This window comes from Palaemon carinicauda, chromosome 29 (assembly GCF_036898095.1).
Source record: "Palaemon carinicauda isolate YSFRI2023 chromosome 29, ASM3689809v2, whole genome shotgun sequence".
Lineage (NCBI taxonomy): Eukaryota > Metazoa > Arthropoda > Malacostraca > Decapoda > Palaemonidae > Palaemon > Palaemon carinicauda.
This window is the reverse complement of record NC_090753.1, coordinates 23,619,476-23,636,975: the sequence shown is the minus strand read 5'-3', so window position 1 is coordinate 23,636,975 and position 17,500 is coordinate 23,619,476.

Below are 17,500 nucleotides of genomic sequence, written 5' to 3'. Positions count from 1 at the left end.
ATTTTTGGGCTCAAGCCATGTCGTCCTGATGGAAGTTCCTATAGGGTAGCTTCCTAGGGTATATTACAACTACGGCGATATTCCCAGAGAATTTACCTTAAGGTACCAGAATTCTAACTCCTGGAGCGAGTATCCCTCCTGAAAGGGATATCGCGACATATCAGAGGACGTATTCTTGACACGCCACATGGCAATCTGCATCCCGAACAGAGATTTCATCTCGCAAGGGGCGATTGGCAAGAAACGAATTCGGGAAAGAAAAAGGGGGAGCCGCTCCCAAGGCTCCCTATCTTCCGATTCGTATGCGTGCCTGGCGCCAATACTGGCGCCATCTGTATTCCTTTTTGCGTAGCTTAACAACTCGGTGTTTTTTCCTGTGTTTCTCGCAAATCTTGGATTTATTCTACTTTTCATGGCTTCTCCGTCTTCGTCGGCCTCTGATAAGTTGAGTATAATGTCTTTTATGTATAAATGTAGGCTCTTGGTAAATTTTTGAGTGATTAATAGGATTAATCTTTGATACAAGAGCCGTAGCCTACCGGAGGCGTCATGGACGCTGTCGCTCGCTAGGTATAAGTTTAGTTAGTCAGAGCGACATTCCCGGTTGTTTTGCTTTAATAAATTTTAGCTATTTAGCATTACATAGGATTTCCTTTCGTGCTTAGTATTATTTTGGCGAAGTATTCACCATTCTGGCCTACGCTAGGCCATGTAGCCTAGTCGTTTGGTCCTAGTACTTCATGCATGATTTTGGTTTTTCCGAGTGTAATAAAATTTTATTGAAGCTTTAGGCTATGTTTTATACATTTAAGATTGTGTGGAATATTTCCAAGATAGTATACGAGTGAGTTTCGGTGATTTAGGTAATCGATTCTCTTGGTGCCTAGGCTAAGTTGCTTATGGAGCCTTAGTATACTTTCTCCCCGGTTGCTTTCTTTTCTTCGGAGAAGGTCTGCAATCCCTTTCCCTATGTTTAAGCCTTGGGCTTATCCCTAAGTGGTTTTTTCCGAATTAATTTTCGATAAAACTATACTGGGGTGTTACTGTACCTTCCTGTTCCAGTAAGTCTGGTTCAAAGAGGGACAGAACAACAGAGTTTTTAGTCTGAGTCTGTGCTTGTCTGGCTTGGGGTAGAGTCTCCCTCGCTGGCCTGACACAGACAAAGGTGGCTTAGCCTCCTTAGGTCACTACCGAAGGTTTCTGTGGATATGATTCCTTCTTTTGTGATCTACCAGACTAGGCCTTGTTGCTGTTCTCGGGGGAGGATAAGTTTCTTTCCCTGGGAGTGGCAACACCTTCCTTGCTTTGGTGCTCTGGGAGCTGGCAAGTATTGCTGGCCTCCCCCCTTAGATCTCCCTTAGGCTAAGATAAGTTTCTTGGCTGCGGGTGATCCGTCACTAAAGCAAGGTTGGTAGGACCCTCTTTTGTCCCTTCCCCCTCTATCTCCGTAATGGCCTAGCCATTACAGTACTGTACGTCGTTCTACATCTGGACCTAGTATAGGTTAGGATGTGGAATTGACTCAGCCCCCTGCCGGCCCGCAGAGCTGCCGGCCGGCAAGGGTCTTATATTTTGAGTGCTGCCCGGACCTCCCTTTGTCCCTCATCCATGCCTGCCTGTAGAGCCAGACGGCATTGGCCAGGAAGCCTGAATTAGATTCTCCCCTTCCTTATATGCACTCTTTCGGATTGCCGGGCTTGGAGGTAGTGTACACTCTTATCCCGGCATCCATCCTATTTTTCTTCTAGTGCTGTACCCGACCCGGCTGCCGGCCTATGAGGCCAGCAGCCGGACAGGTGTAGTCCTCTGGTTCTTTTGCTGCCGGCTGGCATCGGTCCTGTACCTTTGCCAGCCGGCTAATGTCAGCCCTTGTCTGCCGGTCACCAAGAGTGTGGCCAGCAGCTGGGTACTACCTTGTGTAGTTGCCGGCCGGCAGCCATTGCCAGCCGACATTGGCTGTTGCCGGCCGGCAATTGCTGCCGACCGGCACATGCATTTGAACCAGAGTTCTGCCGCCTTATAGTTGTTAAGTAGTATACTTTAAAGCTAGTTATGGTGTGTTGCCGGCCGGCACGTATCCTCCTATACTGTACTCTTATTCTTCAGTATAACATATACAGTAAGAGGAAAACTATAGTATGGGTTTTGGTACAGCACTGTGTGTTCTAACACTTTTGTGTTTTTTTGCACAGTCCCTTGCTGTTGCCCTACAGATAGGAAAGTGAGTTCTTTCCTGTCTATTATCCAGGATTTTAAAATCATTGCTTAGGTGTGAGCTCCACCTGTTTCCTCTGGAAACTTTGCATTGGTTACTCTAGAAGAGATTAACCATTTGATTTTATTATCTGGAAGGCTGCAACAATGGGTTGTGAGGGAAACACAAGTGTGTGTCTTTCCTTTCTGAATTGTTATGCTATACTATGCATATCCAGTGATACATAGTTCACTTGATACTCATGGAAATTTCTTCTCTTTACAGAAGGACCCTCCGAAGTGCGGAAGTGCTTTCTGCAACGTCCGCAGCAAGAACCTCTGCGGACATGAGTTTTGTAGGAGACACACAGCATGCGCTGTCTCCAAGGATGATCTCCGGTATTGGGACCCTCAGGTATGTACTGTGTGCACTAACCTGATTACTGAGGCCTTTGATTCCCCTAGGACGGCGGAATCAAGGGATATAGCTAGGAAGAAGCTTCGTACCTGGGTAAGGGCTTCCAAAAGAACACTTCTGGCCCTTATCTTCCAAGTGAGAAGATGAGGGCGTATCTTTTCCCTAAGGCATCAGCTGATGCAGTGATTCCCCAGTCTTAAGAGGAGATCCCCCAAGTTCAGATCCAGGTGGATGCTGAAGTCGCGGTCGCGATGCAAGACATCCAGTTAGATGACAGGATGTCTGATGTGGACGAGTGTCTGGAGGAAGACCTCCTGGCAGAAGCCCAGGATGAAGTTCAAGCCCCAGACGTTGTAAAGGTAGAGGTCGACGAGGTGTCGGCTACTCCGGTTCAGATTCCGGAGCCTATTCCCTCAACATCGGCCGGTCTCCCAGTAGAGCTGGGACAGGCCCTCTCTTCTATTGTTGGAATGATCCAACAAATGCAGAAGGAGAATCAGGAGAAGGCGGCTGCAATGGAACTGCGAATGCAGTGCCTTGCAGAATCACATGGGCCCCAGAAAAAGCTCAATGTGAAAGACCTTCCCTTGTGCTCAGATGCTAACCCATGGAGGTATGCTGAGCACATGCCGATGACGACTGGAAAGATCGTCATCTCGGATAAGCTGGGCTCAGTTCCCCTGGAGGAGGTGGAATTCTGGCCCAGCAAGGCATCATATCCAGACTGTTATGTCCGGCTGAGGAAGGAACCAGCTTCAAAGGAGGAGACAGAGCCGAAGGAGGTCATAGTGATGGACCATGCTAAGGCTCAAGCTCTACTTTCATCCTCGATGAAAGAGAGGGGCTTCTCTAACTCAAAGGTAGCCGCATTGAACAGGAAGCTCCCTTCCTTTGTGTCCTCGCCTACTAGAGCCTTCCCCTTTTTACAGAAAAGGTTTGCGGCTGTACTAAAAGCAGTCGAGGCCGGCAAGCCTTGCCCCTCCCTAGAGAAGTGTAAACCCTTGTCGCTGGCCCTGCCTATGGACCACAAAGACTGGAAGGACGTCTTTCTTACGTTCTCAGTTGGAAAGTTGGAGGCTGATATTGCCGGACATCAGTTCGGCAAGGACCTCCCTAAGCTGTCTAACTTTCTTTTGCGAAGAGAGTTCAAGACAAAAGAAAGACTGGCTGCCTCAATGTCTCTTCAGACTACTCTCGAGACGATGGCAAGTGACCCCAAGGCCCATGAAATGTTCATGGTGGTGGCCAAGACTCATCTGGCCACAGTGACGAAGGACCTTTATGGCTTCGTCAAGGCAAGGAGAGCTTGTAGGGAGTTCGTGTTCACCTCGGCTACGGTGAGGCACGAGCCAAGGAAACTAATCTCCTCCAACATTTGGGGAAAAGACCTTTTCCCTACCGACTTGGTCAAAGAAGTTGTTGTTAAGGCTGCCTTGAAGAATAGAAACCTTCTCCAGAAGTGGGGCCTGGCTATCAAAAGAAAGTCTTCCCCGGATGAGGGTCCTCAACCAAAGAGGAAGACTATGAGGACTAGGCTACCGTCTCGGCCAGCCAAGCCTGTTAGACAGCAACAGCAACTGCAATTGCCATTGCCCCCAGTGCCCAAGATCGTGGCACAAACCCCGACCACTTTTCAGTGGGTACCCCAAGCCGTGTCGACACAGTCCACGGCAATCACCCCAGCGTTCGAAGGGCAGTCTACTTCCTTTCGAGCAAAGCCTAGAGGAGCAGCCAGAGGCTCGTCTAGACGCCCCTCAAGGGGAAGGGGATTCCGGGGTGGTCGTGGTGAGGAAGGCAAGACCTCAGGACGGCAGTCCAAGTGAGGTGATACCGGTAGGAGGGAGACTTCTGAAATTTCGGGATCGGTGGACCTTCGATCCCTGGGCCCACAGCCTACTCAAGAATGGACTGGGCTGGAGCTGGTACAGCACTCCACCCCCGTGCCTTCGGTTTTTCCAACACTCCACCCCCGTTATGGAGGAGTACGTTCAAGAACTGTTGGAGATAAAAAGTGATCCGAAGGGTGAAGCCCATCAATTTCTAAGGGAGGCTGTTTTGTGTTCCCAAGAAAGACTCGGAAAAGCTCAGAGTCATTCTGGACTTGTCGCCACTCAACAAGTTCATAGTGAATTGCAAATTCAAAATGCTAACACTGCAACACATAAGGACCTTACTGCCCAAGAGGGCATATTCCGTCTCTATAGACTTGTCAGACGCCTATTGGCACATTCCAATCAGCCATCGACTCTCCCCCTACCTAGGGTTCAGGCTACAACGAAGACTATACGCCTTCGGAGCCATGCCATTCGGGCTAAACATAGCCCCAAGGATTTTTACGAAGCTTGCGAGCGTAGCTCTCAAACAATTACGCCTAAAGGGAATTCAGGTAGTAGCCTACCTGGACGACTGGTTGGTGTGGGCAGCATCCGAGACAGAATGCTTGCAAGCTTACAGCCAAGTGATCCAGTTCCTAGAGTACCTAGGCTTCAAGATCAACAGAAAAAAGTCTCGACTTTCTCCATCTCAAAGGTTCCAGTGGCTGGGATCCACTGGGACCTTTTGTCACACCGTTTCTCTATCCCGGCGAAGAAAAGGAAGGAGATAGCGGGTTCTGTCAAGAGACTTCTAGATTCCGAAAGGATATCAAGACGCGAGCAGGAGAGGGTACTGAGCTCTCTCCAGTTTGCTTCGGTGACAGACCCAGTGCTAAGAGCACAGCTAAAGGATGCAATCGGAGTTTGGAGAAGTTATGCATCAAACGCGCGAAGAGATCTGAGAAGACCAGCCGCTGCGGCTAAGTACTCTTCTCAGGCTTTGGTCCCAAGCCAGACATCTAAAGAAGTCGGTTCTTCTTCAGCCACCTCCCCCGTCGGTGACGATTCACTCAGACGCCTCGAAGGAGGAATGGGGAGGTCATTCTCATCGGAAAAAAGTCCAGGGGACTTGGTCCAAGCTATTCAAGACCTTTCACATAAAACTTTCTAGAAGCTATGGCAATGCTCCTTACCCTAAAGAAAGTCTCCCCGCGTCACTCGATCCACATAAGGTTGGTGATGGACAGCGAGGTAGTTGTGAGATACTTGAATCGACAAGGATCGAGGTCACCACCTCTCAACCAGGTGATGTTTGCCATCTTCCGATTGGCGGAAAAGAAGAAGTGGTACCTGTCGGCAGTTCACCTTCAAGGAGGCCGCAATGTGACGGCGGACGCTCTATCCAGGTTCACACCAATAGAGTCGGAATGGTCCTTAGACGCAGGATCATTCTCCTTCATTCTGAATCAAGTCCCAGAACTGCAGATAGACCTCTTTGCGACGAAAGACAACAAGAAGTTGCCCCTGTACGTGCCCCGTACGAGGACCCCTTAGCGGAAGCAGTGGACGCGACGTCCCTCGACTGGAACAGATGGTCCAAGATTTATCTGTTCCCTCCTCACAACCTTCTGTTGAGGGTCCTCAACAAACTGAGATCCTTCAAGGGGTAGCTGCAATAGTGGCCCACAAGTGGCCAAACAGCGTGTGGTTCCCCCCTGGCATTGGAACTGTAGCTGAAGTTTGTACCGCTACCAGATCCAGTTCGGACCCAGCGAGTCCAGAAGTCAACTGTCTGCGCTTCATTACAGAAAACCCGGACCCTGCAGCTCATGATTTTCTCTCCCTAGCGGTGAGAAAGCGTTTCGGGATTTCGAAAGCCAGCATAGACTTCCTTGAGGAATATAAGTGCAAATATACTAGAAGGCAATATGAGTCATCTTGGAGAAAATGGGTGGCCTTTTGTCAAGGCGAAGAATCCGCAGGAGATCTTGACAGACTTCTGCTTATCTTTCTTCTCCACCTCCATGGTCAAGGATTGGCAGCTAACACGATTTCAGCGTGTAAGTCTGCTTTGACAAGACCCATTCTATATGCCTTCCAGGTCGACCTAGGTAACGAGATCTTTAATAAAGTCCCGAAAGCCTGTGCTAGGCTCAGACCTTCAGCACCTCCAAAGCCCATTTCATGGTCTTTAGACAAGTTCTTCATTTCGCTTCTCTGTTGAGCAATGAAGAGTGTGCGTTAAAGGATTTGACACAAAAAGTTATTTTCCTATTTTGCACTCGCGTCCGGGGCCAGGGTTAGTGAGATTGTAGCCCTCTCGAGAGAGGCAGGTCGTGTTCAGTTCCTGGATGGGGGAGAACTGAACCTGTTTCCGGATCCTACGTTTCTCGCCAAGAATGAGTTACCCACCAACAGGTGGGGTCCCTGGAGAATCTGCCCTCTGAAAGAAGATGCATCTCTATGTCCAGTAGAATGCCTAAAGATCTATCTTCATAGAACTTCAGACTTCAAGGGTGGTCAACTATTTAGGGGAGAAACATCAGGCTCAAATTTATCTCTGAATCAACTCAGAGCGAAAATCACATATTTTATTCGCAGAGCGGATCCTGACAGTACACCCGCAGGTCACGATCCGAGAGAAGTTGCCTCATCCTTAAATTTCTTTAATTGTATGGATTTTGAACATCTCCGTTCATACACTGGCTGGAAGTCTTCCAGAGTGTTCTTTCGCCACTATGCGAAGCAAGTAGAGGAACTAAAGAGATCTGTGGTAGCAGTGGGTCGCGGTGTTAACCCTACTGTTTAACTCTGCGAGGAACAGTGGTCTTAATTGGGACGATTAATTCCAGGGTGAGTGTGTAGTTACATACTGTACTACAAACTAAGTGAGGGCACTGTGTTACCCATGTAGACTGTTCCATTTCCGAAGGTGAACCTAGCATAAGTGCAGACATGTGTGCCGAGCGTTTCTAACGCTAATGTCATTGATTTGTAATACAGTCTTTTATGACTTTGATACCTCGGTATCTTTAAAGTGGCATTTAATGTTTTTTCTTTCAGACAAACAAGTTCTGTTTACTATCATACTTATGCTTAAAGTTTTGGGTTATCCTCTTCTTATGTATATATATATATATATATATATATATATATATATATATATATATATATATATATATATATATATATATATATATATATATATATATATATATATATATATATATATATGTGGTTAACCTGTCTATTTATTGCCTGTCAATAAACTGGTTCTTGAGAACCTTGCGTCTCCTTCACCTGTGTCAATTTATTGGTATAATTGAGCATTCATTCTATGTACCTTATCTGGGATAATTCTAATAGAATTGTTCCTTTATGCAAGCTATGTTGCATTGGTTTTCCTCCTATGCGGATATAAAACCTTTGTCCAATACAAGTATTGTGCGGAGAACTGGTCGATATTTCATATTGACGCAGTGATTCTTTACAAACTATGCTTTACTTAATATAGGGCGAGACCACTATATTAGCTTGCCTGGTATTCATACATAGGTATATGTACTCTTCGAGACTTTTCCAGAGTCTAGTAGGACTCTTCCCTGTAGGGGGCAGGAAGCTCTAACATGGTTTATAGTTAGTTGAAAAGATGTATAACGGTAACATCTTAGGTCTCTAGGTCTAGTCGACCGGGAAAAATTACATCCGGGGAGTACGGCACGTTCTGAGAATCCACAGATACAGTAATGCTCTGGTATACTTCCATCAGGACGACATGGCTTGAGCCCAAAAAACGGATTTTGAGCGAAGAGAAAAATCTATTTTTGGGTGAGATGGCCATGTCGTCCTGATGGACCCGCCCTTGCCTTTCTAAGAAAGGGCCGTAGGACCCCTCCCTACATACAGTATCTGTAGCACCTCGTGTACGCTACAAGGAATACAGATGGCGCCAGGATTGGCGCCAGGCACGCATATGAATCGGAAGATAGGGAGCCTTGGGAGCGGCTCCCCCTTTTTCTTTCCCGAATTCGTTTCTTGCCAATCGCCCCTTGCGAGATGAAATCTCTGTTCGGGATGCAGATTGCCATGTGGCGTGTCAAGAATACGTCCTCTGATATGTCGCGATATCCCTTTCAGGAGGGATACTCGCTCCAGGAGTTAGAATTCTGGTACCTTAAGGTAAATTCTCTGGGAATATCGCCGTAGTTGTAATATACCCTAGGAAGCTACCATATAGGAACTTCCATCAGGACGACATGGCCATCTCACCCAAAAATAGATTTTTCGCTTCGCTCAAAATCCGTTATATATATATATATATATATATATATATATATATATATATATATATATATATATATATATATATATATATATATATATATATATATATATATATATGTGTGTGTATATATATATATATATATATATATATATATATATATATATATATATATATATATATATATATATATATATATATATATATATATATATATATATATATATATATATATATATATATATATATATATATAATATACATATATATATATATATATATATATATATATATATATATATATATATATATATATATATATATATATATATATATATATATATATATATATATATATGTGTGTGTGTGTGTGTGTGTGTGTGTGTGTGTATATATATAGGTAAAGATGGGCAAGAAAAACTCAAAACTAGAAACTTAGGTTTTTTCATCTATTTTGTTTTTATTTTAACTGAAAATTCTTTTCATCTCTTCAAGTATTCAATGTTGAGTAATTCATACCTTAAACTTCAGTCTAGGGCATTTACATAATCCTTGCCTTGGAAATTTAGGAGATTCATATTTTGCCAAAAATCTGGGTTAAAAAAAAAATAATGTTGGGGTAAGAACCTATCATGTTTATTTTTGTCTTAAGAAACGTTTATTCAGAAACTTCAATACACATTTTTAAACAAAATGTTATATTTACTCCAAACAAACGTTCAAGACTAAAGAAATACCAAAAAGAATATATGTGTAATAGCTTAAAATAAAAATAAGAAATATGTTTTTGTTGAAAATTCTACTGACATAAAACAAACATGTTGAAAACAGGAATTATTGTAATATTTGTTTCTTCTTTTTTTTTTGTCAAGAAACCATAATGCATTATTAAATATATGCATTCTATACATCCAGTTTCTAATCCTTCTCTATCATCTTTAATCGAGCAGATGGCATGTCATCAGGAAATCTAAGAAGAACCTTCTTTATCGTGGGATCTTCAGGCCGATTGAAAATCTATGTTGTATCAACAATGCCTATGTCCTTGTCCTTGGTCCTCATAGTCTAGTCCATTCCTGTGGATTACTAGAAATCTTCTTTTGTAGATAATCAATTTCAGAGGTTGTTACAGGGCTCCCATCATCTGAAATTGCAGTAATCTCTGTTTCAGTTTAAGCTATTATATCTTTATCTTCGTATTCCATGTCACTTCCCTCTCTGTCCACAGAGAAACTAACGTCACCAGCAAAATCACTTTCCAATGCAATTTCTTCTTATGTTGTACTATTAGAAAGAGTCTCAGCTTTTCTTATCTTTCTCTTGCTTGACTTGATGCTAGTTGTTCTTCCTTTCTGTATCTGATGATATGTAAGCTCCTTACTGCATGCTTTCTATGTTAGGATTTGGCTGTGCATATCTATTTTTCTTCTTGGGAGAGGATGTGTTCCGCTGCATCCTTTGGATTGCACGACGTCTTCCAGTGAAGTTCCTTTTTTTTTTTTTTACTAAGAGAATGTTGTATTTCTTTTTTGGTGGAACTCCTGCCTGAATTTAATTAACAAGATCGTTTCAGGGTAAATGATAAGCTTAGAAGTTCCTTTTAGTTGGATGGCCCTAACATTTTCAAGAAGTTCTTCAGAAGCGGTAACTTGAGCATCTGGACAATGACTGTAGCCTGGTGACCCCATTTGAATTACAGATGGACTGTCTGGAAGACTTATGTCTACTTTTGTTCCTGGTACTAGTATAGGTGCTGCAGCTTGGTTAATGAAAGTAGAAGTTTGTGAAGCTTCCTCCTCATTCAATGATGATGCTATTAATTGTGAATCGCTGTTGCCCCCTTCCATATCATTTGCAGCATCAAATAACACACGGTCATTTCTCTCATCCCTTGGATACCGCTTGACTAAACATGTTTTGAAAGTTTCAGTTTTATGAGACATAGGCGACCCTTATCCTACCTTCCCGAATTCAAAGGAAAAATTATAGTGGTATTAAAACCTGCCTTTACATTCTCGGTCAAAAGTCCCTGCTCCGAAACAATGCACAACACATTCAATTTATTAAAAAAAAAATTAAGAAAATATTTGCAATTGGAATAGGTAAATAAGTGATTTCATTGAAAAAAAAAAAGTTAATTTTGAAAATTCTTGATTTATAGAATTTTTTTTATGGATATCATTCAGCAAAATCAGCTAACACAGTGGTTGTGAGTTACCTCTACGATATACTCATTAACATGTTGTATTGACGAATTTGGAGAAAGGGAGTCTTGAGATGTAATTATAGAAGACCTTGGTAATACAGATTTCGTGGGAAAAATCATCTAATTTCTATGTTCATCATGAATTGAATATGCTAGATTTATATGGGATTGCATTGGGTTTAAGGAAAGAAAGAGAGAGAGAGAGAGAGAGAGAGAGAGAGAGAGAGAGAGAGAGAGAGAGAGAGAGAGAGAGAGAGAGAGAGAGAGAGAGATAATTTGTAAGTAAACTGTAAGAATATGTCAATTTTTTTAAGGGGTAACATAAATAAGAAAGAGTTTAACATATTTTCACGATTAGAAAACCTTAACAGTTGAGAGAGAGAGAGAGAGAGAGAGAGAGAGAGAGAGAGAGAGAGAGAGAGAGAGAGAGAGAGAGAGAGAGAGAGAGAGAGAGAGAGAGAGAGAGAGAGAGGCAAAGGCAAGGCAAAGGCAAAGGCAAATTTTATTCTATCGACCCCTTCCGGAGTATGAGAATTACAAAATTACACAGATATATATATTTTACACAAAAACTACAAAAAGAAGAGACCAATAGATTACAACTATATTTATGTACACATATATTCAGTAAGCACATAATTAACGCATAAAAGGTATTCTGACAAAGGAAAGTACATACATTGAAAAATAATACCAGAATAATGAAAATCCTAGAAAGTATTAAATCTAAAATAAAGACATTATAAGGTTAACAAACCTTGCAAGTCTTTTCAGTTCTCTAGCATTACTTGTATTGAGGAGCAGACTGAATTTAAAAGTGGTAGGTCTTCTACAATAGTAGGGCTTTAGGTATCTCTCTCTTATTTCTCTAATCACAGGACAAACTAAAACATAATGGTATTCATCCCCAACTTCAATGCCGTTGCATAGTGTGCAAGGGTGCTGATTCTCTTGCCTAGAATATCTTTCAGTTGCTACAGGAAGTTTGTGGGTACCACACCTATATTTACTAAGGGCAATTCTTTCTGGAATATCTAAATTTATAATATACTTTTCTTGGCCAAATTCTGTCTTAAAAAGTTTATAATTGCTACACAATATATTTCTTTCTACTTCTGCATACCATTGTTGTCTCTCTATATCTTTGAGTTTCATTTCTAGGCTATTTATTATCCACGTGTGATTGAAATTTTCTGGATGCTCCCATATATTTGACATACCACATGAATCAAGGATAGTTTTAATTTTATGGATCCAACTAGACTTATACTCATTCGACTCGTATAGAATTCTAAGAAAACGATAAAAAACATTTGACAATTTAGACGCCTTTGATTTTACAATTCTCAACCAAAATCCAATCATCCGTTTGCAAATAGATATTTCAATTTTGAATCTGCCAAGATCCCCATATACCATGCAGTTTGCTGTTCGCTTGTTCACACAGAGCTGATTTTTCATGAACTTCTTGTGAAATGCTTCAACATGATCTAGTTTGTGGTAACCCCATATTTCACAACCGTAAGTCAAAATTGGTACAACTAGAGCATCGAATAGATCACAGTTGATATCAATGGGTAATTCAAGTTTTTTACATTTAATTAACATACTAGATAATGCTCTACGTGCTTGAATGACTTGTTTCTTAATAGCTTTATCCATTTTACCATTATAATTGAACGTAGTACCAAGGTAAATATAATCATCTACAATTTCGATGCTCTCCTCACCATATTTAAAATTCGGGACATTTCTAACTTTTCCTCTAGAAAATACAACTACTTTAGTTTTTGAAACATTAATTTGAAGTTTCCAAGTATCACAATATTCTTTTACTTTGTTTAAGGCGTTTTGTAATTCCTTTGGGGATTCAGCCATTACAATAGTATCATCAGCATAAAGCAAAACATAAATACGCAAAAACATTTCTATGTCAATACTACTTAATTTTTCATTTATTTCCCTTGAACACATATCCATCCCATTATAACCCCCGCTAAGAAAAGACTCGAAATCATTTAGGTAGATGGCAAAAAGTAATGGGGAAAGATTCTCACCTTGTCTTACACCTATGTTACATTAGAAAAAGTTAGAAATTTTGTGATTCTGCTTTACACATGATTTTGCATTATTATACATATTATATATGACAGCCATAACATTACCATTAATGCCATGTGAGATTACCTTTCCCCACAAGGACGACCTGTCAACCAAATCGAATGCTTTTCTGTAATCAACGAACAAACAGTATATTCTCTTTTTTCGATGGAGATAGAAATTAACAAGTGAATGCAATACAAAAATATGATCTAGAGTACTATATCCTTCCCTGAAACTAGCCTGCTCCTCACCAAGTTGACCAGTGCTGTCAATATAATCAGTCAACCTTTTATTGACACAAGCGGTAAAAAGCTTCGCTACACAGCTCAGTAGTGTGATACCCCTATAGTTATCTAGGTCGTCAGGGGATCCTTTTTTTCTTAAATATGGGTTTTATTATCCCTATACACCAATAATATGGAACAACTGAGGAGATCAACACAATGTTAAAAATTTTGCATATAACATTTAGCATATCATGAGGGCAATTTTTAAGGAACTCATTTATGATATTATCAATACCACATGCTTTTCTACTCTTAAGTTTTCTTATTTGAATTTGTATCTCATCTACTGTAAAAACTCTATTTAATTCTTCGTTAACTAACTGGTTAATAATGCTTGGGTCGAAATTATCAGGGTGTTCACTATCATCAGGTTCAACATTACCTCGACTGAGTTTAGCAAAATAATCTCGAAATGTTTTAAGTGTAATTTTACAAATCAGCTCACTCTTATCAGTATTCTTTAACAAATCCCAATAATCCTTACTACTACTTTTTCTCAGATTTCTAACATTTCTATGAAATTTTTTTCTGAAAGATTTCTTAGCTTTATTAATTATTCTCTTATATGTTTTAGCTCTAGCTTTCAGTTCGTTTCTAGCTTCATTTGATTTGATTTTCTTAAGCCTGTTTTTTACTTTCATATATTCAGTTCTTTTACTAGAACAGTCTTTGTCAAACCATGGTTTGCTAACCTTTTTGCAATCCCCTGTTTTAGACTTATTTTGATAAACTTTTTTACAAATGCCAATGTGTTTAGCAGGGTCAATATATAATTTTCCTAAATCTTTTACAATATCATCCATAATATTCTGGGTTACATTCAAAGGTTTCAGTGAATCTAATTTCTGGTCTAATAAATTAATATCTCTAGTACTGAATGCTTCCATATACTCATTTTTTATGTCATTTGTCCATTTTGTTTTGAGTTCTTCATATTCAGAATTATTCATATCATAGGTTTCCTTACTATCTAAATCTAAATTTTCCTCCTCCTGTATTTCCGGTGGTCTCATATTACAAGTCTCTTCCAACCGTAATACCATAGAGAGGGCTGAGTGAGTATCGGACAGACACCTGTCATATTGCTCAACATTAAAATCCGTAATACTACTCATAAGTTTAGGAGAAACAATAAAATAGTCAATACAACTTTTACCATTAGCTGTGAAACAAGTGAAATCTCCCACGCCACTGTCCCCCCCAAACCTCCCGTTAACTACCTTAACGTCAAGCATTTTACACAGTTCAATTAAGTTACGACCATGGTTATTAGTAATAACATCACTGTTATAGCGATCTGTGCTAAGACCAAGAGTTTCTAATTCCCTTTTGGAGCTAAACAGACATTCATCAATAAAATCATTTAAATCGATATTTTGCAAAGGATCGTCATCTATAAAGTCATTAAGTAAGCCTGTTCTTGAGTTAAAATCACCAGCTAATATAATTGGTAACTCATATTTTACATTCAAGTTCATAAGATCATCAGCAATAACATCAAAGATATTAGATGAACAATAAGGTGATCCCTCGTGTGGAATATACAAAGCACAAATAATAATATCATTCTGTGTTTCCCTACAATGAAATCTTACACATAATAAGGAATCAGACACTGTGTCTTCGATCAATGTTACACTATTTTCCCTATCTCTTCTAATTAACATACAGATTCCATGTATACCTCCATACGGAAGTGTAATATCATTTTTTTTCTTAATAAAACTGTATGCCCGAGCAATTCCTTCGTCATTTTTAAGGGCTTGTAGCATTTTGTTTCGAAGGGGTGTAAGATCATCCGTGATGAAAACTTTCGGTCCTTGGCGTCTACGCAGTCCACTTTTGTTTTTCATAAGTAAAAGCTTGTCTTCGCGCCTTACAAACCTTACAATAATTGGTTTGGTCGCTCCTCTGCTCGGCAACCGGTGGGCAATACTTATATCTGCTCGTGTGAAGGTTTTCACAGGTGGTTCCCTATCGTCCTCAGGTTTAACAGCCTCATTCATGATGTTCACAGCTAGTGTGGTTGTATCTTCTTCTTTATCTTCAGGGAGAGAGAGAGAGAGAGAGAGAGAGAGAGAGAGAGAGAGAGAGAGAGAGAGAGAGAGAGAGAGAGAGAGAGAATGTATATAAATCCCGTGTATAGAAATATAGAAAATTAATTCAGATAAAATAAATTTGTTAACCAGATTTCCAAGACTCAAAGAATTGAAGAGAGAGAGAGAGAGAGAGAGAGAGAGAGAGAGAGAGAGAGAGAGAGGAGAGGAGAGAGAGAGAGAGAAAATTTCTCTGAAGGATATAGCGAATCTCTAGAGTTGTTCCATCAAACTAGAGCGGGAATGCATTATCTTGAAGCAGGCGGGACGGAAGAACCATGAGCAGATGGGAGAGAAATTACTTGAAAATAAGGTCAGGGATTTCTGGTTGCTCTGTTGCGTTCAGGCTGCCTTAGGCATTTTGTTTTCATGTGAAAATTTGCATTAAATTCTTCTTTAAATTATGTGTAGTGTTGGAATCTTAGTAAGTTGTATTATAAGTAAATTGTGATATTATATTTTGGGTTGTAGGAATATTGAATTTTATTATTATTATTATTATTATTATTATTATTATTATTATTATTATTATTACCAAATTAATTATTGTAGTATTGATGATGATAATAATAATGATAATAATAATAATAATAATAATAATAATAATAATAGTGCTAAAATCCCTCAGTTCAACAATATAACTCTCTCTCTCTCTCTCTCTCTCTCTCTCTCTCTCTCTCTCTCTCTCTCTCTCTCTCTCTCTCTCTCTCTCTCTCTGGGTGATGTTTTAACAAAGTGAGAGAGTCAAGCTTTTTTTATGGATTGATTCTTTATTAAAGGAATCCCTTGTGAGAAGAATGAAAAGTGATCTTTTTTTTTTCCATTGCGACATAAAAGATTTCCATCCTTTTTAGCAATTGATTTTTTCAAACTCCTTCTCGTCGAAGATTTAGGTGCCTCTGGTAAAGATTTGGCGAAATCAATTTTATTAAAGTTTGTGCTTTTATTTTATCGAAACGGCCTTTGGATGTGAGAAAAGTTTTATCTTTATTTAGTAAAATATTCTCTTATGATATATTGAAAATCCATCTTTTTATACTTTCCTCCGTTTATTACACCAGAATTGCCCCCCCCCCCCCCACCATTTTTTTTATACAACATTGTGCCTTTTCATCTTACTGAAATTCTTTAGTTTATTATACTAAAACTCTGTTTTTATATTTCTGTGATCATATGTTTTATTATATTTCAGTCCTCTTTTCTTATATTATACTTCTCCCTTTTATTGCACAAAGATTCTCTTTAATTACACTAAAATTTTGTCTTTTAATATATTAAGATTTATCCTTATGTTATCAAAGAATTCGTCCCGTTAATACGCTGACATTTACCCTTTTATTTTAGTAAAAGTTGACCTTAATTGTGCTAATATTTGTCCCTTTGTTATAGTAAACCTTGACATTTTATCATGCTAACATTTACCCTGGTATTATGATAAATGTTGTCCTTTTATCATGCTAACATCTACCCTTTCATTATAATGATTATGTCTCTTTTTCATACTAAAATTTATTCTTTCAATATAATAAATCTGTCCCTTTTAACATGCTACCCTTGTAATGTATTTAAGAAGAATGATACGTAATATTGGTGATCATACCACAAAAGAGCTACGTATCAAATAACAAAGAGAAGAAAGTGAATCACACTTAAGCAACACAAAGGAAAGTAAACTAAATATTTTGATAAGAATGAGAGAGAGAGAGAGAGAGAGAGGAGAGAGAGAGAGAGAGAGAGAGAGAGAGAGATCGAGAGAGAGAGAGAGAGAGAGAGAGAGAGAGAGACTGCTTTCCATACTTGTCGACCCGTAGGCTATTGAAATTTTAATCCGCCAGCTCACAATATCTGAAGTCTGGTGTCCCTGATATGACAGGAGGATCTGCAACAACTCAACCGCACATCATCCTATTAACTTAACCAGACGTATCTACAAACAGGGTCGTGTTGCAGACTAGTTCCAAAATACGTAGAGTTTGTTGATAATTTTGTGACTTTGTGAGAGGATATCTTGAATATCTTTGTTGATGTTTTTAATGTGTTGAATACACTTTTTACAGTTTTAAAATGACAGACATCTTAATCTTTTGAACTTATTCAAAGA